The sequence below is a fragment of the Lissotriton helveticus genome, chromosome 1_1, assembly GCF_964261635.1.
Source record: "Lissotriton helveticus chromosome 1_1, aLisHel1.1, whole genome shotgun sequence".
In the NCBI taxonomy this organism is placed as follows: Eukaryota; Metazoa; Chordata; class Amphibia; order Caudata; family Salamandridae; genus Lissotriton; species Lissotriton helveticus.
This window is the reverse complement of record NC_136057.1, coordinates 1,911,713,712-1,911,741,376: the sequence shown is the minus strand read 5'-3', so window position 1 is coordinate 1,911,741,376 and position 27,665 is coordinate 1,911,713,712.

The following is a 27,665-nucleotide window of genomic DNA, read 5'->3' as shown; positions in this document are numbered from 1 at the left end:
GAAATTTTGAGATCTTTACAAACAGATATGTTAGTTAAAACAAAATTTCAAACACGTGACAACACACGCAACCTTGTGATTCGAGTCATCCCAGGAAGATGCGGATTCACATACCTGACCTCTAATGAGGGAGAGAAGGTACCAATTGCATACAAATCACACTTGTACACAAAAGCTGAAATGAAATTTAGCCCAACGGAAAAAATTCTAACCGCAGTACAGACTGCTGTAGCAAAAGAACGAGCCCTAGCACAAGGTAAACGAATAATCATCGTGACACCGGTACCAGCCCTGGAGGCGGAAACAAAAGCAAGCATTCCGAATGCTAAAGCACTCCATCCGAGATGGATACAATGGGCTAATTCTCTTGCTGCAACAGACGTGGTATACGAATTTGATCCTAACTTAAAAACACAAGAGTTTCTCCAATATGAATTCGAATGTCCTCTGCCGACCGAAATTCTGCCTCTAGAACATTACGGCTGTATATTATATACAGACGGATCAGCACAACCCGCAGTGGGGGGTAAGCAAGCTTACAGTGCTGCGTGCGCGATTGTAAAAGGTCGCTGGCATGAAGGAAAATTTAAACCAGTGGTCACTAAAACGCAATCTCTAGGAGACTGTACAGCTCAAAGAGCAGACCTACTGGCATTCAAGATGGCGCTTGAAAATACCGATCGAGATTTCCCAACCCTCATAGTGTGCGATTCATATTATTGCGTCCAATCTTACAATGAATACTTGCAGATCTGGGTTCAGAACGGTTTTAAAGATGCAAGAGGTGGCACAATCAAGCATAAAATGCTTTGGGAACAAGTAGTTCTTTTGCAAAAGAAACTACAAAAGACTCACGTGATACATACACTGAGTCATCAACGTGATGGCATTCACGTTGAAGGGAATTCATTGGCTGATGAGGCCGCGAAGGCAGCTGTGCAAACGGCTTCCGTAGCTGCCATCACTCGGTCAAAAACAAAAATAGACAGCGAAATATTACAGGCTGTCAGCGCTACAGTAAAAGATGCGATAGAAACACTCCCGAAAGGCTTTCCAGTAAAGTACTCATACATAACTGATGCAAATAATGTTCCGTTTGCTCGAATCCCTGGAGTGGGGGATAGGGCAATTCCAAACATGGAACATAGGTTAGGACTCATCATAGCGGCACACAAAGGGCTTGCTTCTGTACATGCTGGCGTTTCAGCCACAGTATCATTATTAAAACAGAGATACTGGTGGCCACAAATGCGACGACAAACAAGGAACTATGTTCTAGAATGTGAAATATGTCAAAGAATGAAAGTATCAACAGTGAAACGACCAGCACAGACACACCTTCTAATCTCAGATAAACCATTAGCCTGTGTTTACCTGGACCACTGTGGTCCCTTACAAAGGGATGGTAACTATAAATATATCTTGGTCGCAGTGGATTCATGCACGAGATTCATATGGATGTGGCCCCAGCGATCGGCTGACGCCAGAACTGTTATAAAAGATTTGCGAGTCTTTATCGGCACATACGCAATTGGCATGCTGCATTCTGACCAGGGTCCCGCTTTTAGCTCTCGAGCTTATAAGGAGGCCATGACCAGCATGGGCATTGCATTGCGGTATTCTTGTCCATTTCATCCTGAGGGAAACGGAATCGTAGAAAGAAAAAACCGTGACATAAAGCAATCTATAACAGCAAAGGTATTAGGTTCAGGAGCTGGGTGGGTCAAACATCTAATAAGTGTCCAACGTAGTCTAAATAACCTGCCAAGAAATTCTCTGAAAGGACTCAGTCCATACGAACTATTGTTTGGGCCTAGAATGTTAATCCAGGACTTAGATAGTCAGACTTCAGTGGTTAAAGAAAAATGCTTTGATATCAAAGATCGCTTGGCTATTTTACAGGACTTAAATGAAATAAGAAAAGACCTGAGCAACATAAAGTTGAAACAGCAGCCAGCAACCACTGAAGAAAAACCACCTGTCCCAGCAAGGCCTGTCTGGATTCCAAAAGTTGGGGATCTGGTCAGAGAAAAGATCGCGGTAAAGAAGGAATTTGGGCCTTCTTACAGAAAAGCAGTTCCTGTCTTGTCTATCAACGGGACAAGATCAGTAGTACTACCGCCCCTTGCTGGTAAAAAGGAGAACCGAGTCATATCCATCGACCTGGTTAAACCACAATCATGTGGCCGATAACAAATAGTAGGCCAAGTGGACTCCCAAGAAGTAGCAGAACACCAAAGTTTGCTACATCAACAGAGGTTCAAACTGAAAGACTGATCACATTTGGAAAATCTACAGTGAAACAACATTGACTATGCAACAAAGCAATGGAACTTGAACCTCTTAAAACCCAAATAAAAGCTTTTCATCAAGAAACAGCAACCTACGATGATGTAACTACAGACTTTACTAATGAAACAAAGCAAAATCCAAAAGCAAAAAGTAATCCAGAAACAATTGGAACAATTGACAGAACGGCATCCGGCTACTTCATCAATTTCGATGATTCTTCAGAAGAACAAAGCGAACCAGAAGTACAGCCATCAACAAAAACTTTTAAAGACAAAGCAAAGGAACTTTTTCATCAACTAAAGGGAACCTATCTGACTTCTCCATGGATTGAAATTTGGGTGACATTAGGTGCATTTATCCTCATACTTTGGCTCATCATGGTACTATGCTTGGGACATTTCATTGAGGGAAAATATGCTAAAATGGACACAGCAAGCCAGAAAATCAACTTGGTCCTTAAACCACACACATCTTCACACGTCAAGAAAAGAGAACTTTCTTCAGTGAACTTCACAGCCAACCCTATACCAGGCGGTGTAGCATGGGACAATACTGATTATGAAATCTATGGCCCGGTTGAAATCCTGAAGTATCCACACCAATTTAAGATCTCGTTAAGTGACTTTGTAAAACCAAGCACATTTGCTGATGATTGGGACTTTGAAAGTATTAATGATATGATGTCTGACCTAGTAATGTCTGCTAAATTTACAGAACATGATTATTTGCAGGGTTCGTCTAATTATGATCAAATGTTCTGCTATAACCACTATGGTAACCATTATCTCCATAAATCTGCACAACCTAGAAATGTTTTAAATTATAACCAATGGGAACATTGTGCTACTCCACCAAAGGGTAGTTCCAAAACATTTTTTGATAAATATTCATACTTTTCAGGGTTTAACACAAGTAATGCAGAAACATTTTATTTCAAATTGTCGAATAAGACAGGTATGAAGACCATGCTTACAAACACAAAATTGATATATTCAGATTCATTTTTTGAGCAAATGAATACATTTGGTTTTGATTTCTGGAACAGTAACATTGAAACAAAAACTGTTTGGGGTACAAAAGATTGGCAAGTACAAGGTATAGAATCATTGTTCAGAGCCTGCATGATCCCAGAACAAATTATATTTTTGAATGACACCATTCAACAAACTACCTGTCTTGGCTTAGCCAAAATCAAAGACTTAAACAAACCGTCTATTCCAAAGCCAACAACGAACAGTCATAGCTCTATAGATGTTGAGATAGACGTGAACCATATTTTAAACCAAAACAGAACACATCCTGATTGAAAACAATGGTTGATCTGGCCCTCAGACACAAATAACTGTCAAGACAGATTCCTGAACAAAATACAGGGGTTCAAATTGACCAGGCCAGACCCTAGATATTCCCAAAGACAACATCCAGGGATAGTAACTACTTACAGTGTGGGCAAGCTCTGCCTTCAATGGCTACAAACATCCACACGGCAGAAATTAAGCAACACCTAACTTTACTTCAAGAGGGTGCTGACTTGCGTGATTTCATTATGGGACCACGCAAACAGCGTCAAAAACGTTTCATAGCGGCCTCTATATATGCAGCTTACAATGAAGTTTGGAAAGTAACCCAAATTGAGACAGCAGAAAAAATACGGGAAATTGACCGTATTAATTTGGAAAAATCACTTTCTGTTGTGGACAATGGGTTAATGACTCTGTCCTCCAGAATATATTCACTGGACAGTATTGTGTCTTCAGCAATCGATATAATATCGCAAGACTTACTGATGTTACAACACGGTCAGTCCCAATTGCGTTCTATTGTACAACTTGGCTGGACGTTACAAAATCTGCGTTCAGGCTATGTGCCTTGGCGTTTAATCAACACAACGTCACTATTTAATATCTTTAACCTTACTGATAAACAAATCAGTTTGGCACAGAAGGGTGCTGACTATACAATTCTGAGCATTGAAAAACTTGAGAGATTACCATTGACAATGTCAGAACGACCTGTCATTGAATGGATAATACATGGGATAATAAATATTCCGATAACAACTTTCCAGTTTCAATACTGCCAAAAATATATACAGGCAGGCCAGTATGAAAGGTTGGGTAAAGGGTACATTAAGTCAACATGGAACTTGCCCTATACACACACATGTGTTAGTAATAAAGGCCAGAATGTGCTTCTTAGTGGCAATAATTGTGCAAGGTCACTAAGCGGTACACTTCTGTGTCAGGGTATTAGTTTGCATGGAGCATGTGAAGGGAACTCAAATAACCTTTCATGTCACCAGCTAGGCACACCTGCAACACAAATAGAACCATTCTTTAAGAGACTCTCGAACGGGAGTTACATTCTAATTGTAGATCGCAGATGTTGCAGTCTGCTGCCCGGAAAACCTTATCTCATAACCGTGACTACGAAGGTCATGTGCTGTGAACGAGTATTGTTCCCGAACGATGCCCGAGACAGGGAGGCATGGTTGTGGCCCAGTTTGAAAATTTCTTCTATTCGAATTGATACTTTAAGCAGAATGAAGTCAGTGCTCCTACAGACGCCAACAATGTTAACGTCATCAAAAGAAACGTATGATCTCCAAGTTGCAAGGACAACTGCTGAGATTCATTCACTGTTATCAACCAATTCCCCCATACATTTCGCAGAAATACTGAGCGAAATCTTAAATATTTCTGATACAAGCTGAATCGCGAGTGTATTTAAGACAGTGTTTTCGGGAGCTTTAACCCCATTCAAAGCCATCCTGGGTATTTTTCCTGATTTTGTCCATTCCATCTTTGGCGGACTTCCTCTCCTTTTGGGACTAGTGGCAGGCATCCTATTTTTGATCCTGTTACTTCGCTATGGCAAACCACGTCACAGACAAGACACCAGCGATAATGGAAGAAACAATCCGAGCTATTGGCTACCGGGACCGCATAACTAAAGTCCTTGGACTAGCACGGCTACGAGATTTGAACATGACTTGGTTTCTTTCATTCAGACCGATGTGGCAAAGTTGTGTTATGCCTGTATTAAGGTGCTTGCTATGCAGCGAAGAATGCGTGTTGGACACCTGTCTGACACTACAATCGGATATGCCAATGGACGCAGAGACTTTGTTGGGTCCGGTAACGGCTCATGCATTGTGCTGTCCCCAGCGGCTACCAATCCTGATGACGGCATTTGTGGAGACTTCACCACTACGATTGAAGAGTTGTGAAGTACAAGATGAAAGCAGCATCGATCAGGTACGACCTTCTGTCAGCTATGCTGATCGAAACATCAATGAAGGCAATCATGCTCATGAATGCATGTTACAAAATTTTTCCGAGTTAGTGGAACTTTCGCAAGAAGCAGTTGACAGTTTTTTCGAAAGTCTCAACAATATGATGTTTTCACCAGAGCAGAAAGAATGACTTTGAGCAAACTAGCACACGGCGTTCCCTACACCCTGAATTTGGCCTTCAACTTTGAAAATAAAGCAATAAGAAATTTTCTCACCAGTTTTTTCGGAGAGCGAGACAATTTTTTCTCCCCTTTCATTTCCAAAAATATTTACGATTTTTTGGGACACTTATCTTCTGCTTAAAGTAAAACTATTCTTAGAGAACAAAATTTCTATATTTAGCTACTCTAGAGACATTAGCTACCCTCTAGCATGTTCATAGGTATTTATGATTTTTGTGATGAGATGGTCTCGACCTTTTATTCTGTATTAAGAGCCATTTCATGTGTAATTTCCGCATTTCGTTCATGCTGATTTCAAAATATGCGTTTAGATTTAGCATTATTGTACTGCTTGAAGTGCATATAGTAACTATACTCATCTTTTCGTGTGTTTCGCATTTCCAAATTTCAATATGCAAATGATTGTATTTTGGGGTGGTTCGGTATACACATGCACTACTAGTTTTGTTTACTATGCCTAGACTTGTAAATATGGACATAGATTACGTGGAGTGGGTGTGGTGTATTTACTATGGGTACTGTATCGATCCCCCTATTTCTGACCCTTGTCTGGTTAATAACTAACTAGCAGCCATTCAACTGCACAGAAACCCGTTATCTGATTAGCCACACAACGGCACAGAAGCCCCGTTATCTGATTAGGTCATAACGCATGCCATCTCATTAGGCAAGCACTATTTCTCCAGCCCCCTAATAGGCATACGGTGTTCTCAAAACAAATCAAACCTACCACGACCTGGGAAATCCCCACAGCCATTGTTTTGATTTAGCCGAGAACTTCAGTAAAGAATGTGCGAACGACCAGTTCGTATGACATCCTTATTGACGTATTTATGTCCATCCTTACGTCAATCCCGGCACCTTTCAAGTATAAATAATACCGACATTGCCTTAAGCAAACACACGAGGTGGTGACAAGATTGGAGCAGCGAGACTTGCCGAGGAGCCCAGCTGACAGCGAAGCCCACAGACGCTGCCCCTCCTTTCTGACGCGCTGAGAGAGAGACGATGCCTTTTCTCCTGCCGAGAAATCCAGCTCCGGCGCTTCCAAGCCGCCCTCTCAGGCAGCTGGAATATCAAGACCTGAGATAGAGATACCAGCCCTCCAGCCTTCTAAATCACAGGTACTGAACTGAATCATCCTTTGTAGAGAATTCTTGAAGCAGACCCTTGGCAAAGCAAACTTAACTTAAACTGCTACTTATCTACTCCCGCCACGTATTAGGCTTAGGTCAGGTACATTGGGGTAGGCGTAGTTAGAAGCACCAGTTGAGTACGATTAGTCAATGTATATATGTATGTATCTATTTTATCCATTTTAAGTATCATATGGCTAAGAAACCATATCAATGCTTTTACAGTATTATTTTATAATTCTGGTATTACTGTATGCACTTTACTTAACTATAAGTATTGGAATAATAGCGATTCATTTCTCTTGTATGAGAAAAGAGACTGATCAATAAATAACATCTTTTTATTGAACACGCCCGTCTCTTCCTTTTCTCTACAATCTGGTGAAACTAAGAATGCACTGAACTGACTGAGTAAAATAAGTTGTCTTTTGTTTTCACACGACTCTAGAGATACACTCTTGATTAGGGGAGAGCAAAGTTGTCATGTTCTATGGTTGTCAGAAACTAAATCCCTTCTTGTCTATCCAGGGAGGTTAAACTCCTCCTTGTCTATTCGAGAAAGTTTCTAGTGAACTCTGAGCTAGCTGGCAAACACACATAACTTTAAGTCTAATATCGACAGTAGAAGACCTAGTTAACCTCTGTCCTACGTCTATACTATTGAAGATATTATTCCAATGCGCAGAGCCTATTGGGATAATAGGAACTACACTACAAAAGGCCCACAAACCCACTTACACACCCATTCACAGACCTACAGAGCCACTTACACACAAACTCACACACCCACTTACAAACTCACACAACCACTCACAGACCCATAACACCACTCACACACCCACACCTCCACTCACACAGCCACTCCCACACCCACTTACGCACCCATATAGCCATTCACACAACCACACAGTCACTCACATAGCCACTCACACACACACAAGCAGTGATAAACTTATAGAAATTGCAATAGCATATGTTTGTATTAAGGGGATATTCTCAAGAACGTGCGACAATCATCGGCAAAATCGGTTAACGCAATCTTTCACATCGCGGGAAAAGAACTCTGTGTTAACGTCCTATTCACAACACGGCGGTAACATGCTCTAGTCTCCCATTAACGCATCAAATGTCCGCAATAAAATCACCAGCACGGCGATAAAAATCTGAACCCGAACGTGACAACATTTGAGATGGGCCCAACTGCGATAAAAAATGCAGCGATAAACAGCACCACACCCACAAGTCCCACAAGTCAGGCAGGAAAAATCACTATAAAAGCGGCAACAAAAAACACAAACAAAACACCATGGAGGTAGCCGGAGCAAGTACAGAGGACAACCAGAACCCCACAACCCCCACGGAGGACCAGCCTGGGACCATCCTTGGGGAGACCGTGGCAGGAGTTGGGGGACCGGACACTGCACAACATGACCTGAGGCAACAGCAACAGGGTGAGTAACGACCAGGGACTGGGGGGAAGGGGGAGATGGACACCATGGCACACATGCACCAGTAAGTATAGCATGGACAAACCATGCCCAAGAGTCACAACTCCGACCAAGAGCCCAATTTACACAAGTCTGCAACATCTCAGCACTGTATGAGCACAGAAGTGAAAGGCACACCGCCTGAAAGGGATAAGGACCAGCCAAATAAGAGCCAAAGGGGCAACTCACCCACAATGCAGCACACACACCTAAGATGCAGAGCACCCCAACATTGACAACAATGTGGTACAAACTGCAACACTTTCACAACAGAACAGAGGACACAACAGCTGCTTCTGTTTAGAACATGACCATTCGCATTTGACATAGCGAGAAACTGTGAGATAACAATGTACAACTACAACCTTACATCCCTGATGGCATAGAAATGTCAAGTGTCCTGTTTCAAATAGGCGTCTCCTCATAAAGAGTCACAATGTACATTGCCATGCAGTCTGACAATAAACTTGTACAATGCGTAAACATACATGTGAACACAATGTCAATCTGCATTTCCCTTTCACATTGCAGAGGGAGAATCAACACCTCCTGTAGAGCAGACCCAACAACACAGTACTGATGATGAAGAGGACCTCCCCAACATCTACACCGACACACTCCAACAGCTCAGGGACAGCTCCAGCACCCCACCTCCTGGAGCAGGGCAGCCAGCTGCATCCATGAGACCCCACCCCCTGCACAGACCACACAGCAGGAAGCACCCACCACCACGGCTGTCTCCCATGACCCCCACGACCAACACATGGCCTTCCAACGCCGTGTGTTAGGGTGCCAGGAGGTGATGTCAGACCAGCTGCAGGTTGGGTACGACCTCATGGCAGCCAAACTAGATGCCATACGTGGGTGTCTAAGTCCCATCAGGGACCACTCACAGTCCCTAATGGACACCCACTGTCTGCTCATTGCTCTACAACAAGCCATGGCTGACATCGCTGGGGTCATGACTCTGTGCCAAGAACAACTGTCTGGTCAGAGTTGTCCCAACGATGTCAGCAAGGAGTTGCGTTACATGTGAATGATAATGGAGAACATGGAGCGGATGCTAGCCTCACAAATAGCTGCCACAGCTGCACACCAGCGAGATGTAGCTGTGATCTTCCATGCCCTGCAGAACCTCTTCATGGCATTGCCACCACAAGCCTGGCGCGGATGGATGCTGGTGCTACCACTCCATCCACATCTCCTCCCCCTGAAGTGTCAGTGCCACACAGTGTGACAGACATTCCACCTCTGGCCCCTGATGTGTCACTGCTACACTGTGGTGCAGACAAAACACCACCACCTGCATGTGAGGCACCTGACACATCAGAGGATGAAGATGATGAAGAATCTGGCTGTGTGGTAAGAATGAAGTGGTAGCATTCATCTCCGCCATATGGCCGGGTTCAGCTTGGTTCTACCCTCTGTATCATGCCCTGGAATAACACCTCCCACTGACCCCCCTATACACTGAGCGACACTCACCTTGGACCCCGACATGGACTGCCATATTTTGTTTGGTTACCAATGACACAGCAATCACACTGGGGACTGTAGTCTTCCACTCCCTATGAATTTGTCAATCCCAAAAGGACTCTGACTGGCCCTCCGCGGGCCAACAATATAAAGTGGGGTTTGCATGGCCCTGTACTGGTCCAATTGCAACACTCCACTGACTGTGAATAAAGCATTCCAAATCACACAGATATGTCATGGCCAGGATCAATCAAGAATGAAAGTATGGATGAATGTAGGGACAGTGATTCCACAAAAAGATACTCCTGGGTAATGATATCAATGCGCATGTATGGCCGTGACCCAGATAGGCATTAAGACACACATTGTCATTTAAATCAACACTCATCACAGTTGAATGCCAGTGAATGTGCGTAGACTTCATTAGCATATGTGTGTCAGTACGGGCAAGGTAAGTGCCACAACATGCAGACCAATGCAGTAGTATGTCAGAATGAGGAACATTACCAAGCGCCGCTGTCCACTCCGGGGGAGTGCCTCACCTTTCACAGGTGTCTGCTCATGTATTCGGAGTCCAGACTAATGCAGCCATGTCCACTGTTGTCGTGGGATTTGTGACCAGATCTCAAAGATGCAACAAGGTGTCGGGACATGTGCAATGTGTTCAAGTCTGTTGTGGCTGCAGGTACGTAGTTACTCATCCATGAAAGCGATTGCAGCTTCGTAGGCTAATATTTCCAACATCAGGTCGTTGTCGACTTCATCAAACAGGACGGCGAGTCCATCCATTAGCAGGTCCAGACAGATGTGCTGCGTCCACTCCCTTTCACCAACTTGCACTACAGCCCAATAGGGGAGCGGTTCAATGTGGTCACTGCACACGTGGATTTGTGCAATCTCCCAGGTCCAGCTGCCAGCATGTATGCCAAGTATCAAGGCATCCCTTAAACGGGTGTCACAGTGACACTCCTGGTCGTGTGCCAACAGAGAGTGCACACACATTTCAAAATCCAGTTCATCTACCGTCCTGTTGGATAGGCAGACATCCATGCACCACTCGAATAAGCACCATCGACAATGCAACACAGGCTGAATGCAGGTGATGGTGGCAAGGCGGAAGCTTAGCCGGTAACTGATCCACAGCACCGCCAATAGCAGAGCCCCCAGTAAATGCAGCATTCATGCACGGTACAGTTCCACGTGACAGGAGTTGTGCATGTGTCCTGGCTGTCCTGCCATTGCGTCAGTGGCTCTGGTTGAAACAGCACTGTTCTGACCTGCGCCAGTTCTGTGAATGGAATGCCACAGCTCGGATTAATGAGTTGTTTTAGTGTGCAACGGTTGTACGCCTGGGATGGTGTGGGACTAAGTGTGAAGGCCATTCCATGCAAGATAACTTCAAGCAAGGACTTCTGTCTGTGGGGTGTCTATACATTGTTCCTTCATCGGGCTGTGCGTAGTGTGGGAGTCATCATCAGCTGCTATGGTATCTGTCAGGGGGTGCCGGGCACATGCAATTCTGAGGTCAGAGGTGCAGATGTGCTCCCACCTGATAGTTCAAACAAAGGAGCTTTCATCCCTAATGTTATTTTGTTATCTGCTTGCATTCAGGAAATGTAATGTGGCTTGTTGGGGGTGGGGTTTGGGATGTGTGCCACTTTGGGATTCATGTTTGACATGTCTTGCATGTAGCATTTGAGCGGCATCACTTTGTGTTACGTTGCCACACAGTTGCTCCTCCCTCCCCCTGAACCCATTTACTTATGTACGCGATTGCATCACTTGCACTCCTACGGCACACCATTGTCATGCCTGTCTGTGCATGTCCACAAGCCTGACAATGACACTGTGATGTTGGCCGTTGAAGGTGGTGGGCCACGTGAGTGTAGGCCTGTGGTAAGGATAGGGCAGACACAGATGTAGAGTACATGCCTGGCTGTACTGGCACTGCTAATGTGGCTAGGCTTTTGGCTCATGCTGCGGCAATACAGATACACACAACACTTGGCATGTATGATCCTGGACCCTGAGCGGTCTTGCGCTCCTTCATTACTCCATTTGTGGAGCCCGCCCTCCAGGTGCATGCTACATCGCAACATTGTCGCTTACAGGGGGGGACGACTTAGCTACATGTCCAAGTGCTTACCCACTGCCTGGGGTGACATGGTTGCGTCCGCTGTCCACAGCACAGTGCAATGTGGTAGGGCCTGGGGCCATCATTTATACATAATGACAACACGGACACTCTTGGATAGGTAGTGGAACTGGCGACGGACATGTGTGCCCGGACCCTTTTTATTACCAGGATCACATATCCAGTGACGACAGTGCTGGATGGGTGTGGGGTAAGTGTGAGCCAGCCCTCAGGGAGTGGTGGATCCTGGCAACAACTTGAACAGTGATCACTATTAAAGCAGAAACAGAAAACACCAACATAACACAAACAACTGCGTAGCATCAAGGAGGTAGGAGGAACAAGTACAGAGGTAACCCAATATTCAATCAAAAGGGGCCATGACTTGTGGTGCACTGAGGTAGAGGCACCAGAGCTGAGCGTGCTCATGTGAAGAAATTTCAATGATTGTGTCCATTCGGGATATTCCTGCTGCAGCAGCAGTGGGGTGTGTTACACCTGACTCATCTTCATCATCATCGGCCCAGGTCTTCCACAATGCCTGAGGTGACATTGTTGTGTCTGCAGTACGTAACTCAATCATAAAGGATCCATGGGTTGTGGTGCACAGAGTTAGTGGCACCTTTGGCGCTCAGGGGGTGTGCAGCTAGCTATGATGCGTCGTCCATGAAGGTCAGGAATGGATTGGATGTGTGTGAGCCCTGCTGACCGCAGTGTAGGCCGGAGGCAGATGTCAGCAGGGGCCCACAGCCACTTGGCATTGATTTGTGGTGCACAGAGTTAGTGGCACCTGTGGCGCTCAGCTGGTGGGCAGCCTGCGATGATGCGTCGTCCGTGAAGAAAGGAATGGATTGGATGTGTGTGAGCGCTCCTGAACGCAGTGTAGGCCGGAGGCAGAGGTCAGCAGGGGCCCACAGCCACGTGGCGTTGTCTTGTGGTGCACAGAGTTAGTGGCACCTGAAGCGATGTAAGTTGGGGAATTAATTCCCCTTGAATACTGAGGGTCCCTGGGAGCCAACTAGCCCACTGGGTACTTCCAGTAAGCACCACAGAGCTGCATTGCAGAGAGGCGGTCCGAGGCCACGCCCCTTTTTACACCACTCTACAAACGTGGCTCCTGGCACACTGCTGCTCGGAGTATGAAGTCCACTTGTGTCCTGAGGTCCTCAGGACACAAGAGGACCTCCTCGCCCCACCATTGCGTGAACGACATTGGGCATTGCTATGTCACTCAACGCTTATTAGATGTTCCCCACAGCATTTTGTTCTTTGCAACTTTGCACATTTCAATTGGGGTTGCCTAGTTTTTTGCCGTTATATATGTGCATTATTATTTTTTGGCCTTGAATCAGTGCCGACTGTGAGACGTGCCCTTCAACTCACAGTACAGACGCCCTTCTGCATTATCCCTTTACTTTTCTTTTCATTGTCTTTCTATACTTGTTTATGTATCATTTGTTTGTAGTGGGATTGTATGCATTAATAGAGCACCTTTACATGTTTTAAGATGGCCGCCCCCATGGCTAGAATGTTCTTGACATTTAACATCAAAGTCCATCTTCTGTGTTGTCATATTCCTATGTAATGGAGTCTAACTTTTCAGTCTGTGTGTGATCAAGACAGATCTGCTGTTGAAACGCGCTACGACTGTATATTAAATCTGCACCTTGCAACAACTCCCGAGTGTTCATTTAATTTGAATCTGCTAATATGCCTCTACAATTGCTACACAGAATGCACAGAGTTCAACTCTTGCAGTGTCAGATATAGATGTTCTCCGAGCTGTGCACTAGCTAGCCTTCAATGAAGAAAATATTGATATTTCCATACAAGATGAACTTCGAGCAATGGGAGTACAAGGAGCTAAACCATCAAAAAGTCAATTTCGACCGCCTTCTACTTTTATTCCCTTATGCCTAAAGATGCCATAAACACATTCAGTGATTGTGTCGTTGAAGACCTTAAAAAATTGATCAGGAAAATCACACACAAACACTATCAGAGAAAATATACCGAAATACAATACACCAATTTGATGCGCAAGTTGCAAGCCAAAAGTGATATAATCATCAATAAGGCAGGCAAAGGTGGCAACATTGTGATATGGCCTAGGACTTCGTACTTGGAGGAAGCCCAACGTCATCTTAATGACACTTCGTGTTATAGAAAAGTCACACACAATGACCTAAGAGTAATTAAAGAATCCATATTGAAAGAGTTGGCCCAGTGGAAGCGAAAGGGTTTGTTAAGTAAAAATGAACACTGCTTCTTAAAGAATTACTATGCTATCACACCCTTACTCTATTTTGTCCCCAAAGTCCACAAAAACATTTAACCAGTACCTGGGAGACCCATAATATTTGCACAAAACAGTATACTCGAGCCCATGTCAAAATATGTGGAATATTTTCTGCATGACTTTGTGGAGAACCTTCCATCGTTCATCAGAGGTACGGGTCATTTCTTGTCCAAACTACAGACACATGGAGTGAAAATTATTTACTCATAGTAATGGACATTTGCTCTCTTTATACGAGCATACATCATAGCGATGGTTTGCAAGCAGTGGAAATATTATCTCGGTCAATGTAGGATTGAATGTTACCAACATAACATCATACTCCTTAAAATGATCGAATTGTGTCTCATGAACAATTACTTCATGTTCAACAAAGAAGTACATCAACAGTTACGAGGTGCGGCAATGGGGGCATGCTTCTTTCCCACCTACGCGTGCTTCCACGTTGGCTGGTGGGTGGAGCATGTCCTCAGAAATACACACGAGGAGCTGTTTGATGCCCCTATACTTCATTGGTGGCGGTTCATAGACGATGTCTGTGTGATTTGGAATGGATCTATTGAATCTGCCAAGAAATTTGTTGATACCATCAATGGTAATGAATTGAACTTGAAATTTACTGCTGAAATAAGTGATCAATGTGTACAATTTTTAGATGTAGAGTTATATGTGACCAACAAAACTATTCACACTAGACTTCACAGAAACTGCGGGCAACTCAGTGCTCCATGCTAGCAGCTCCCACCCTAACCACCTTATCAGAAGCATTCCGTATGGCGAGTTCTTGAGAATAAGGAGAATCTGTAGTTCAGATACAGATCTCAAACTCTGCCGATGGAGGCCCTCCAAAGATTTATAGCTCAAGGATACAAATTGAAAGAGCTCAAGGCTGCTATGGAAAGGGCTAATAGTCAATCTAGAGAGGATTGCCCATGCAATGCCAGTATCATTACCACTTCTACCACCCCAGAAATCTCTAAAATATCTCCGAAAGATAGTGACTCAGTGAGACTGATAACTACATACAGCAGCCAGAAAAGAAAAGTTTGATTTTTTTTTAATAAAAACTGCCCAATAGTTATGACTGATCTTACTCTGTCCCAAACTTTGCCTACTCTGCCTTCTATCACCTACAGATGTGCGCCCTCTATGAGGGACGCACTGGTAAATTCCAGTCCTGTGGTGATAAATCCTGGTAACTGGCTGTCCAAAAGGGCAGGATTTTTCAAATGCAGCCCATTTCGAGCTTGTAAATTTGGTACGAATACCACGGAGTACACCAGTGCCTTTGATTCTCAATCCATTAAGATCAAAGGATTGTTTACCTGCAAAACTGATCATGCAGTACACATATTAGAATGCTCCTGTCATCTTAAATATATAGGGGCAAAGGAAAAGGCTTGAAATTCTTCTTGTCCTTTTCAAACTTGGTTGACTTAAAGTTGACCGTATGATCTTTAAATGTAGCCAGTTCTTTTTCGATTTTTTCAAGGAGCAGTTTTGCTTCTGTGTCCGTATGATTATCTTTAATAGTTTGCAATTGTTCCTCAATCTCTTCTATCTCTTTTTGACAGCTTCTGTGGGCTGTCTCGACAGTATGCACCATTAGGTCTGTGCTGCATTTAGTTCTGATGCAGCTGAACCCCTTCTTGTACACCGGATCGTCGGTAAATATGACCGGAACGTTTTTTATCTGAAGGCCCCAAGGTATGCTCCCAGCTTTGAGATTTGCGAGTAGGAAATGACCATGTAGTTCCGTTCTCACGTGTTTTTTTTGCAATCTGATCAATTTATCTGTAACATTCTGCTGCTTGGCTATACTGCTCAAAGTGACCGATGAAAACAACGTGGAGTCTGAGAGAAGTTTTTGGATATGATCCTCACTGAATGACAATGTGTCCTTCTCAGACATACTTAGCTTGCCAGGGATATGTGCCCCCCTGGATTCAAATAATGAATCTCAATTGCGTCTGATTTCAAATATTAAGCCTTGCGGGCAACTCAATGTGATAAGTTCATAAAACACCATATAAACACCTGTGCAATGCCTCATATTAATTCATTCTGGGTAAGTCATCACCTGGACATTAAGATGTATCTCCAGGATTTTGGAGGGGACTGGCAACAAGGAGATGGGCCGATAATTGTCTATTTCTACAGGATGTAAATTGGGCTTTTTGAGCAGAGGCTTGACCACTGCCCTTTCTAGGATCGAGGAAGGCACCCAGTTGTGATAGCTTTATTCAAAGTTTCAGTGAGGTGGGGCACTATAATCTTAACTCCTAATTGCAAGACATTTTGGAGAGCAGGGTTCAGGTGGGAAGCCTGATTTAACATTAAGGAGGTAAGACTCCGTCTGTTCCTGTGTCAACAAAGTAAAACACAGTAGACAGGCATTAGGGCTGTCTTTAGAGGACACCATCTTTGTATCCCCCAACACAATCTGAGACTCCAATTTAGAGGGCATAAAAGGCTCAGAATTACACTGATTAAGAGCTTTATATATGTCAACAACTTTAGAGTAGAAGAATTTGGCCATTCGATCGCAAAAATCCCGCAATCCCTCTATGCTAGACGGTGCCGGGGGCAGATAGGAAATTAATCAGGTTAAACAGTTTTCTAGAAGATTTGGTTGAAGAATGCTCATTAGTACAGTACAAAGACTTTTCCTTCTTGATGGCCTAGTACAGAAAAAGAGGGTGCCATGTGGCAGGAATTGACAGACTATTTTATTGCTTTGGGGGTGGGAGTACACAATGTAGGGGTTCTCAAGTAAAAATTTAAGAATGGGAGAAGGCAGATGAAGGAGAAGTTCTTCAGGATAATGGCTATAAAGGCTATGCCTGGAGGTGGATCTTGATCCCACCTCTGTTTCTCCTCCCTCAATAGGAGTATCCATTCCAATGTAGAACCTGACCTGCTTTATGGCCAATGTCAGTTTCAAGGCATTTCCAATGAAAGAGCAGTTAAGAAACTACATCCCTTTACGTTTTTTTACACTAATCAACTCGAATGCTACATTCTCCCACCCCCTACAGATACATACCCATTTTTATATGTAGTAATAAGTACACACACAAACTTTTAAAAAACAAGTGTTTTTTTATTTGTATTGATAAATAGGATAAGAGATGTGTTTTATTGTTTAAAAAGAGTCTATTTCAAGTGCATTGGTAGCCACTCCCGGAGCAGGAGTACTATCTACAGTGGCAGGGCCTTAAACAGGGCATGCATCTAAATTCATCCCCACAACACACACCAGTATGCACTAGTATGGACTACATTTTTGTCTGTGACACTTCTACAGTCTAGTTTTTAGGTTTCACCTACGTTGCGCTTGCGCTCTCTCTTCAAGACATGCTGTATTCAGGATACAGCCTTTAAGCCTTTAAGCTCTGCCCATGTTTTTAACTGGCTCCTTTCACTGTCTTTTGTGAATGCTTCTTTTTCATTAGTTAATTTCTTTTGTAGTTCCTCCTTAGTCCCTCCTTTTCTACTGTTGTAACCTCTCATAATGACTACCTCTTTTACATGTGACCTTACTCAGGACGTTTTATTTACTGTTTCACAGCACTCTTTTGTTAAGCACTTCTTTGTCGTAGCTGCCGTTGCAGGCACACCAGCTACATACTTCCCCAACCCCACTAACCTTGACATGTTGTTCTTCTAATTGTTTATCTAATTTTTGGTGTGTACGTCGCGCTTGATCTTAAACAATGGTGGTCCCGAATCTTGTGCGTGGCTCGTCCAACTCAAGATTTTTTTAACATCTTGAACAATTGCTGCCACACGTCTTGTTGTCCGCGGCTCGCCCAACTCAACAATTTGTTTTCACCATCTTAAACTATGGTGGCCGACAGTCTCGGAACATTGGAATTTCAAAATTTGTGAGCAGCGCAGGTATGTGTATTATAACACACCCTCACTTGACAAATGTTTTGCATTTAGTTTTAGGGGAAGGAAAAAGGTTAGCTTCAATTTCAGGAACTGCAAATGCTGCCGTAGCCCGAAACAAATGCTTGTCCTAAAAGCTCTCTAGCTCCGAGCCTAGCCCCTCCGAGCTTCTCAGCCTGAGACATGACTCCCCCAGAGATCACACGCCGGGGTATCAGAGGCCCATCTACTTTGTGATTTAAAATGAACAGCTCTCTCTTTGATATGCGGCTTGGAGACGTTGTTAAGGAGACTGTGTTGCGTTACGTGGCCTCGCTAAACAATGTTTACCCACACCCGCCCTTTTAAGTGGATTCTGGCCAATCCTAGATTGTTAGGATTTTTTGTTACACATAACAATTGTGCTTCTATTTAGTAAAACAAGCATTTGCATTGCAACAGGTCCCGCATTACTGAAAGTTTGAGCTATTGGCATTGCATCATTATTAACTTTCAGTAATGCAAGACCTATTGCATTGCAAATGTTTGTTTTGTATGATTTTGTTTTATATCCATCAATTCTGATTTTACTGCATTTTTTTTTCAGAACAAATTTTATTATGTTGATGAAGAATTACAAAGAGGACACTGCCCCCCATGAACCGGAGGACCAGTGAGCAGATATATAGCCATCACATACAAGCAGTTCAATCAACATTTTGAAGTAAAAGAACATACCCGAACTCCCTTCCCCCAACGCCCTCCGCTTGCCTTCCCTCCCGGATCCCACCCGCATCCCCGCACAGTGTCTACATGGTCCAAACGTAAAAGCTTATGAAATCACGATCAGTGTGTACCCCCTTTCACCCAGGGTCAACAAGCAATTGTTCTGCATCAGCATCCCGTTGCGCTGGTGGTTCCAGCCACAGCCCTCTATAGTCCGCCCATCGCTTCCATATTTTAAAATGTTTTCGGGGGCAGCCCCTGGCCTCGAAGATCGTGTGTTCCAGCCCCATACAAAAGTCCAAACCCCTCTTCCACACCTCAATCAATGGAGCCCTAGTGTCCTTCCAGGCCCGAGCTACATCTCTTTTGGCCACCGTGAGGCCTAGAAGCAGCAGATGACGTTTGTATATATTTCCTCCAACCTGTTCCATAACATGAAGAAGGCCTAGCTGCGGCGAGCGGGGGAGGTCCCAGCCCAACACCTCAGACAAACAATTCCATACTCCAGTCCAGAACCTCGTCAGCGTCTCACACGACCACACCGTATGTATAAATGTGCCCACCGCGCGTCCACACCGCAGGCACTCGGGGGAGGCAATCAGACCAGCTCTCCACAATCGGTCTCTAGTATAGTAGGCTCGATGCAGATACTTGAATTTAATGAAACGCAGGCGCACTGCAATTGCCGCCCCTCTCGGAGCTTCCAGGGCCTCCCTCCAGTCTTCCTCCTCCAAGGCACCTATGTCTCCCTCCCACACAGATCGTAGCTTATCTAGTGGAGAAGAACAATGCGTAACCAGAGTCTGATATATATTAGATATTTTCTTATTTACCAATTCCCCCATAAACACCTTGGCCTCAAGGGGACTAAATTCGGGCAACGAGTCTAGGCCTATCAAGGAGGGGGACAAGGTGTGCCGGAGCTGCAGGTATTTAAAAAATTGGGTTCGAGGCATGTCATATTCTTCTCTCAGTGCTTGGAACGATTTGAGGGTCGTGCCTTTCATGACGTGCCCCAACGCCGATATACCAATGGCATCCCAGCCGCGGAATCCCTGTAAGGACGCCAGTGCCGGTAGCCGCCCATTCTGCCACAGTGGGGTTTCTCTCGTTAATTTATTCCACCACCCATGCGGCGCAGGGCTCCACGCCACACCCGGAAAACCACCTGGGTAACCACTGGGAGCCTCTTCCTTATAACCGCCGAATATAGAATGGTGTGCAGCGTATCCGTATCCATCATGTATCTCTCAAGGGCATAGGCCGGATCGGCTCGGTCCCCATACCACCATTCATTCAGTACCAACAGGTGGGACGCTTGATAATAGGATAAAATGTCTGATGTTGCCAGGCCCCCACAATACGTGGAGAGGAAACAGGTGCGTAGCGCCACTCTCGCCTACCCTCCGGCCCAAAGAAACTGGCTCAATGCCGAATTCACCTGCCTAAACCACTGTGGCGCAATGGGGTATGGATGATTTTGCAACTGGTAGAGGAGACGCGGGAGAGCCACCATCTTGAATATGGCTGATCGGCCATATATATTCAGGGGCATTCTGGACCATGTTTTCATGTCTGACCTTACGCGGTCCCAAACAGGCACCACATTGCGTGCCCAAGCGACCCCAGGTACATCCGTCAAGAATACGCCCAGATACCTAATGCCGCCAGCCGCCTCTTGCAGCGCTGACGCCCAGGATCCTAGCCCCCCGCGCTCTCCCAGCACCCACAGCGTAGATTTCCGTATGTTCAAGTGCAGGACAGATACCTCCCCGAATACCCACATTATCTCAAGGACTCTGGGCCCCGATCTATTTATGTCCGTGAGGAAGAAAAGGACGTCGTCAACGTAGAGTGCAATTCGATCGGACGGTCACAGCTCCCACTCAACTCCCTGCATCTGCGCGTCCATTCGCACCCACGCCACCAGCGGCTCCATGGCCAGGGCGAATAAATAGGGTGAGAGGGGACAGCCCTGTCGGGTGCCTCGGCCGATAGTGAAGGGGTCGGACACCGCTCCCGCCACTCTCACCGACGCCGTCAGGTCCGTGTACAGCAACTGCAAGTACAAGAGGAAGTGGGGCCCAAGGTTCAGGTGAGACAAAAGCGCACGGAGATAGACCCAACTTAACGAATCGAAGGCTCTATCAATGTCAGCCAGGAGGAGCGCTGCCGGGATCTTGGCAGCCCGGGCCGCCTCTATCACCACCTGCACGCGTCTGATATTGTGCCTCGTCGCCCTATGGGGCATAAACCCCGCCTGGTCTGGATGAACCAGATCAGTAATGTATGGGAGGAGGCGATTGGCCAGGGCTTTCGCCAGTATTTTCGCTTCAACGTTTAGGAGCGATATTGGCCTATATGATGCATGCTGTTCAGGAGGCCTCCCAGGCTTACAGAAGACCACAATCTCAGTGTGTCGCCAGTCTGCTGGAAGGCGACCACGTTCCCTGTCTGCTTCCAGTGCCCTTCTGTAGCGCATCCCCAACTGGAGATGAAATGTCTTTATGAATTCACAAGGGAATCCATTAGGCCCGGGGGCCTTACCAGTATTCAGTTCCCCGAGTGCCGCATCCAGCTCCTCCATCGATAGCGGGAGCTCCAGCCGATCATGTCCCTCATTAGGAAAGTGCCCACGGCGGGAGGTCCGCCAGGAATTTGTCTACATCCTCCTCTGGGATGACCTCCCGAGGGGCATATTGGGCCGCATAGTATTGTGCAAAGCTGGCAGCCAGTTCTACCGGGGCCGTCACAGGATCCCCCACCTCATCACGAAGTCCCGGTAGGGACTGCGCTTGGAAAGTACCCTGACAAAGCCTATATAGCATGGTGCTGGATTTATCCCCCCACTGATAAATTCTACTTTGTGTAGCCAATCACAGCTGACGAGCCTCGTCCATTAGTAGGGAGTTATAAGACTGCTGCATCAGCAGCAGCTGCCCAATGACATCTGCATCTCCCCCTGTATTGCACTCCTCCTCTAGGTCTCGGACCCGCTTTGCTGTCTCCTCTATTTCTCCCCTACGGGTCTTGCGGGCCGCCGCACACCAGGCGATATCCACCCCACGGAGCACGGGTTTTAAAGCTTCCCAAAGGGTTACATCATCCGTTTCAGGCCTATCATTACTGTCCCAGTACTGAGATATGGCCTCCTGCATACGCGACCGATAACTGTCTTGTTGCAGATACCATGTAGACAAGCGCCATCTAAAGGGTTGCCGCCTCCTATCCAGATGCAAGTCCATCGCTACTGGGGAGTGATCCGACAGGCCACGTGGGAGCATGGACGTGGAGGCCACCCTCCCTATCCAGGTATGAGGAATAAACAGGTAATCGAGTCTGGAAAAGGACTTATGTACCGCAGAGACATATGTATATTTGCAGCTATGAGTATGTTGGTACCGCCATGCATCTATCCAGCCCATCCCCTGCACCATGCCACTCAATTTAGTGGGGGTATCTGCTATAAGACCCCCTCCGGGCCTATACCGATCCATTCGTCCATTCATTACATCGTTCCAGTCACCGCCCACTATCGCCATTACATTCGGGATTTCAGCCCACACGTCAAACAACTTTTCAATGAGTGCCTCTTGCAATGGGGGTGGGGCATACACACTACCAAAGACCATTGGCTCATCACCCACCATTCCTTTAATAAAAATAAATCTGCCTTGGGCATCAACCCATTGTGTCTCATGTACATAGGGCAGTCTGCGATGTATTAGAACTGCGACCCCTCGTGACCCTCTCACAAAACATGCATGGAATACCTGCTGGTAGCCATACCGTTGCAAGCTAAGGGTTTTGGTGCCTAGGAGGTGTGTCTCTTGTAAGAGTAGCACATCCGCCCGCTCTCTCTTCCCTAGCCGCAACACTACACTTCTCTTTATTTTGTCGAGCATTCCCCGGACATTCCAACTCACTACTCGTAGTGACGCCCGTGGAAGGCCTGTCTCGTGGGCATCAACCGCCATCTATGGGCAGATAAATCAGGGCCCTGGGTACTTGGGGCCACACACACACATACGATTGCAACCGGACTCGAATGTACACCGTGTCGATATTAACTGTCCCATCCCCCCCAATCAACCCTCCAACCCCCTCCCCCAAAACTCGTACCCCCCCAACAATCCCCCTACCCCTCCCTCACCACCAACCCTGCCCACAACTCCCCCACGGCCCCCCCCCATACCTCAGCAACATTGAAGTATCTGTCGCGGTATAGATCATCTCCAGCCCCCAACGGGAGGCTAAAGACCCACTATTCCAATGGATCCCCACCAACTACCCACCCGATCCCAACTAACCCTTTACCCAACTAACTACGCTAACTCCGGGGGTGATGTTCGCCCTCCCGCAGGCATCCCCTGACCTACGTCCCACCTCTATACATTAACTTTAAGCAAAAAGTCTGGTGTTGAGTCTCAAGAGTTATTTTCGCTCCCGGTAGGATCTCGATCCGTCTGCATCCATCTGGGGTCTCGCACTAGAAAGTTTCAGAGTAGCACGTGGCCTCATGGCCCCGGAGCCGGAACATCAGCTGCGTTGTTGCCTCCCGTCGCCCCATCACGGGGAAGCTGGTTCTTCTGAGAGCGCGCCCTCCATTTGCTTCTGCTTCGCAACCTCCGGGGAGTCCTCGGGGGTTCCGCCGTGGAGGAAGAGTCGGAATCGCGGCCCGGGGGGGGGTATGCACTCTGATTCGGATCGTCTCATCTGTCCAAGCAAAAACCTCCTCTGGAGTATTGAAGAACTGTGTCTTGGACTGGAACACCACACGCAGGCGGGCAGGGTAGAGCAGGGCGTATTGGATTTTAAGGTCTCGCAGCCGTGCCTTTGCTGCAGTAAAGGATTGCCGTTGTTGCTGCACCAGTTTAGTGTAGTCCGGGAATATCAGGACTTTGTGGCTCTCATACATTAAGGGCTCCTTTGCCCGCGCTTGTCTCAGGATAGTGTCGCGGTCATGATAATTGAGGAGTTTGGCAATTACCGGTCGGGGGCTAGCTCCCACCGGTGGCTTCGGGAGAAGTGCTCGATGCGCTCGCTCGATTATAAAGCAGCGCGAGAGGGAATCCGGGGGGAGCCATCACTACAGTCACCGTGTCAGGAATGCCTCCATGTTGCCCTCCTCACAGCCCTCCGGAAGTCCCACAAACCGCAGGTTGTTTCTCCGGGCCCGCCCTTCTGCATCCTCGGCCCGGAGTGCAAGGCCCTTCTGTATCCCTTCCATAGTCGCCACTTTCTTCTTGAGAATTGCCACATCATCCTCCACTCCCGTGATTCTGGTCTCGGTTTCAGTTATACGGGCCACAGCATTACGCAAATCCTGACGGAGCAATGTGACATCGGCCCCAACTGCCCCAATTTTTGCGTCCAGCATGTCTCTAGATTATGTTATAGCTGCCATAAGGGCCGCAATATCCGGACCCGGTCCTGGTTGGCCTCCGGAAGTCCCCGCTCCACCACTCGGCCCTGTGAATTTGTCAATGGGGCCTTGTTTCGTAGTGCCTCCACTATTGCCGCCCCGCGTCATGTTGAGCTACAGGCTCGAGTACAGGGACCCCACTGGCCGCCGGGGCGCCGGGTAGTCGCTCCCTCCACTCCGGTCGGGGACCTCCGATAGGATCTTTCCCGCTCTGCCAAGACCAGTGGGGGGTCGTATATTAGTGTTCAAGGATAGCAGTGTGGCTATGCGCGTTGCTGCACCAACTCAGTCCAACACGGCGACACCCCCAGCCATCTGCGCCAGTCGCTATAGTATGTCCCCCAGCGTAGGATAGACACCCGGCTACAGTCTTAGAAGTTGTGTGTCCCCCGGTGAGGGCCTTCACCACGAAACCGCCAGCTCGCGCACCCTCCAGCTCCTCGGCCAGCGGGAAGTAATCCGAGCTCACCTCGGCTGTTTTAAAAGTTGTAGCCCAATTCACCATTCGGGCCCTTGTGCCAGTTCCGTCCCGTGGCTCGATCTAGCCGCCGAGTGAGAGGCACCCGGCGGTGCCCTGCATTGGCCCACGGCCCGGACGGGGCCCGCATCAAGCCGCCACCCTCGGCGGCAACACACGCATCCGCTGGGGGGGGAAATGGGAGGTTGTTCCCGGGAGAAGGGGCGAAGACAAGAGCCCCCTAGTTCTCCCGGTCCACTGGGCTCCCGCGGTCTGACTTGACCGCCGAGTGGATTCGGCCCGTTTCTGAGGAAGCCACCCCCCCCCTCGAAGCCGCTCGCCTCTCCCCGGCAGCTTACCCCGCACCCGCCAGTGTCTCAGTTCCAGGTCAGCACCGGGATCCCTCTGCAGCCTCCTGCCGTGCTGTCTGCCCGCGAGGATCCACAGCTCCAGGAAGCAGGCACAACTCTCTCTGCCGACCCCAGCGCCGCTGAACTCGAGGTCCCGGCTTCAGCGCGCGGCGCGGGCCTCACTGCCCCAGAGCTCAAGCTGGAAGTCTCTCCCTCCGTACGCCCAAATTGCCGCCGGGGCACACTCCCCACCACCGACAATCAAATACTCGGTCTGGACGTCCGCAGGTCGGGGTGATGCAGGATATTAGGAAGGATAGTGCGCCGGCGGGACGGAGCTCACTCAAGCCGCGTCCGCCATGCTTGCCGCCTTGGCCACGCCCCCCTTTACTGCATTTTTAATATATAGATTTATGCTGCAAGCCTCGACATTTCATAGGCTTATGTATTGAATCCTATCATGTTCTTTGTAAATTGGAAGGTCCTGTGAGACCTGTCCGCCGCTTTCGATACGGTTAACCATGCCACCCTACTGTCAAGACTGGAAGAACCGGGGGTTGCAAATATTGCTTTGCGGTGGTTCCAGTCCAATCTGGCGGGCAGACGGCAGGCTGTTCCCCTACCTCCCTTTCAATCAGACTTCACTAATAATGAGCATGGGGTCCCTCATGGGTCCTTCAATCAGCCCGATCCTATTTAATGCATATATGCAGCCGCTCATGGATGTCATCAAAGCTCACAATATTATTGCAGTTAATTATCCTGATGACACCCAACTGATAGTATACCTGGAAGGTAACCATTCTCAAGAGGCCTTTCACGAGTGTATGCGGGATATGGTATTGTGGTTGAGAAACAATGCATTACAATTCAACAGTGATAAAATGGAGATTCTGCACTGTGGGGCTGGCAGAGTGGCAACAGCTTTATCCTCTGACTTCTGGCCTATCCCCACGGATGCACCTTCGGTACCTGTGAGTACGGTGCGCGACCTGGGGGTTAGCTTCAAGGACAAGCTTAAACTGGAATCGCATGTGAACAAAGTAGTCAGGAATTGCTATATGCTCCTTAAAGGACTCCGGAAGACACTACCTTTGTTACCTCCTCAGGCCAGAGGCATAGTGGTTAGGAGTGTGGTCCTTAGCTGCCTGGATTACTGAAATGCTTTGTTACTGGAGTCTCTGGAGTATTTGATCTCGGGGCTCCAGAGCTTGTCCTAATGAGAGCTTGTGGATCTTCAACATCCCAGGCACTTGCTGAGCTGCATTGGCTCCCTGTCAGCCAAAGGATACTGTTTAAGTCCTTGTGCATTGCTTTTAAAGCGCTTCACAGATTTGGACCCAAACCCCTTCAGGGCAGGTTTGGCTGGTATGCCCCTGCATGAAGCTTGCGCTCCTCGGCAGCCAGCCTGGCAACTGTCCCTAGGATCAAGAAAACCACACTGGCGGGGAGAGCATTTGGCGTGGCAGCCGCTCGGTTATGGTACAGTCTTCCCTTGGAATTGAGGCAAATACAGCATTTATTGCTGTTTCGGAAGAAAGTTAAGACCTGGCTTTTCCCCAGAGTGTAACCTCCGCCGCCTGCCCCTATCTATCTTTTATCATATCTCAGCCCCAGGATGCCCGTAGGGTTACAGTGCGCTTTATAAATATTAAATATATACATACATATATTTCTGCCTATCAGCCAACTGCCACCACCTCCTCTACAGCTCCAACTAGCATACTCAGATGTGGGTTGTCCTTAAACAACAAAGGATGGCAGGGACTAGTAAGTCTTTAGTAAGTTAATTTGTATTTTGTATAACCACCTGATAAGGTTATAGATTCATTTTAAAATAACTTGATATTCGGTCTGAAATCCCTTAACCTGAAAGCGTTGTTTTTGATTTTTAAAGTGTAAGGTTAAATCGCTAATCTTTATTACATAACGTCACTGAACACATCCTTCCGTTTATCAGTTGTATTGGTAAGTACAGTTATATTTCCATGTTTATCCTCTCTTGTCATTCATTAAAAGATTATTAACATTCGAACAATGTTTTATATGTTTTGTGGGGGCATAGCCTGGAGCCGAAAAGATGGCCGGCGAATAGAAAGGCTCCTGTCCGCCGGGACATTAATCCCCTAAAAACCCTAACAGTATCCGTCCTGCCAGCTCAATCCTTAGCAGCAGATGAGAGCAATGACAGGAGCACCAGCTAGGCCGAAGGAAGTTCGGTAAAAATTCCTGACGCAATGTAGGCCTGCGGTGGCCTCGAGATTCCCAGCCATGGCAGGCAGGCAGTCCTTATCCACTATGCCACAGTGGGAGGCTGTCGGAAGGACAAGGGGCTTCATAATGATCCTCACCCAAACAACGGAGTCACTTGGTGGATGGAAGCAGTGTGTGAAGAAGCCCGTGTGAATGGGAAACATCACTGGCCTGCACTGAGACAGGCCAGGAAATAAACAGGGCCTACTGAACAGCAACCGGGGCACAGGACCCTGATACAATGGCTGACAGCACCCACCCCCCACTTGAGGCACTGGTG